We start from the raw sequence: 1,764 nt of genomic DNA on the forward strand, positions 1-1,764 counted from the left end.
CACCACCTGCAAGTTCCCCTCCAAGCCACACACTATCGTGACTTGGAACTATATCGCCTTTCCTTCACTGTCGCTGGGTCAAAATCCTGCAACTCCCTTCCTAACAGCACTGTGGGTGTACCTACCTCACATAGACTGCAGCGGTTCAAGAAGGCAGCTCACCACCACCTTCTCATGGGAAATGAGGGATGGGCAATAAATGCTGGCTTAGCCAGTGATGACCACATCACATGAATGAATAAAAAAAAAATTATGAAAGCAACCGGCCCAGCAGTAACTAAATCAGCACCTTTGAAGACAAAGACAGGGACAATCATCACTGAACCTAACAAGCAGATGGAAAGGTGAGTGGAGCATTACCTTGAACTCTACATAACGGAGAACATTGTCATTGAAGTAGCTCTCAGTGCCATTCCAGACTTCCCTGTCATGGAGGAGTTGGACAGTGAGTCCACTATAATAGAGCTCAACAATGCCATTGACCGTCTTGCCAGTGATAAAGCCCCGGGAAATGATGGTATACCACCTGGAATCATCAAAAGTGGAAAAGCGGCACAGTTGTAGCATCTCCATGAACTTCTGTGTCTCTGTTGGAAGGAGAGATCTGCGCCTGAAAACATGCGTGATGCAAACATTGTCACCTTGTACAAAAATATAGGAATCACAGTGACTGCAGCAATTACCGAGGCATATCCTTGCTAAGTATTGTGGGGAAGGTCTTTGCTCACATTGCTCTGACCAGATTGCAGACCCTGGCATCACACATCTATGCTGAGTCTCAGTGCAGCTTCAGAGCTGGTAGATCGACAGTCGACATGATTGTCTCACTTCGGCAGTTACAGGAGAAGTACTGTGAACAGTACAGACCACTCTACATTGTCTTTATAGACATCACCAAGGCCTTTGATCTTGTCAGCAGAGACGGACTCTTCAAGCTGCGATGGAACATAGGCTGCCCTCCTGAACTCTTGGGCATCATCTCTTCTTTCCACGAGAACATGCACAGTTCCATCAGTTACCATGGAGCAACATCAGATGCTTTCAAGATCAGCAGTGGGGTAAAGCAGGGCTGTGTCCTGGTGACAACTCTCTTAGAAACAGAGGAACATAGGAGGAGGCCATTTAGCCCATCGAGCCTGCTCTGCCATTCAATTAGATCATGGCTGATCATCTGCCTCAACGCCCCTTTCCCGTGCTATCCCCATATCCCTTGATGTCATGAGTATCAAGGTTTCTATCAATTTCTGTCTTGAACATGCTCAATGATTGAACTTCCACAGACGCCTGGGGTAGAGAATTCCAAAGATTCACCACCCTCTGAATGAAGAAATTCCACCCTATCTCAGTTTTAAATGGCCTTTTAAATGAAACTTTAAGGAATACAAGCCCAGTTTCCTCATCCCAGGGATTAGTCTGGTGACCCTCCATTGCACTCCCTCTATGGCATGTATATCCTTCCTTAGATAAGGAAGCCAAAACTGGACACAATACTCCAGCGCGGTCTCACCAAGGCTCTATACAATTGCAGCAAGACATCTTTATTCCTGTACTCATGACCCCTCGTGTTAAGGCCAACATACCATTTGCCTTCCTAATTGATTGCTGCACCTGCATGCGAGCTTTTAGTGTCTCATGAACAAGGACACTCAGGTCCCTTTGGACATCAACACTTCCCAACCTCTCACCATTTAAGAAATACTCTGTCTTTCTGTTTATTCTACCAAAGTGGATAACTTCACACTTCTTCATATTATATTCCATCTG

This window comes from Heterodontus francisci, chromosome 35, assembly GCF_036365525.1.
Source record: "Heterodontus francisci isolate sHetFra1 chromosome 35, sHetFra1.hap1, whole genome shotgun sequence".
NCBI lineage: Eukaryota > Metazoa > Chordata > Chondrichthyes > Heterodontiformes > Heterodontidae > Heterodontus > Heterodontus francisci.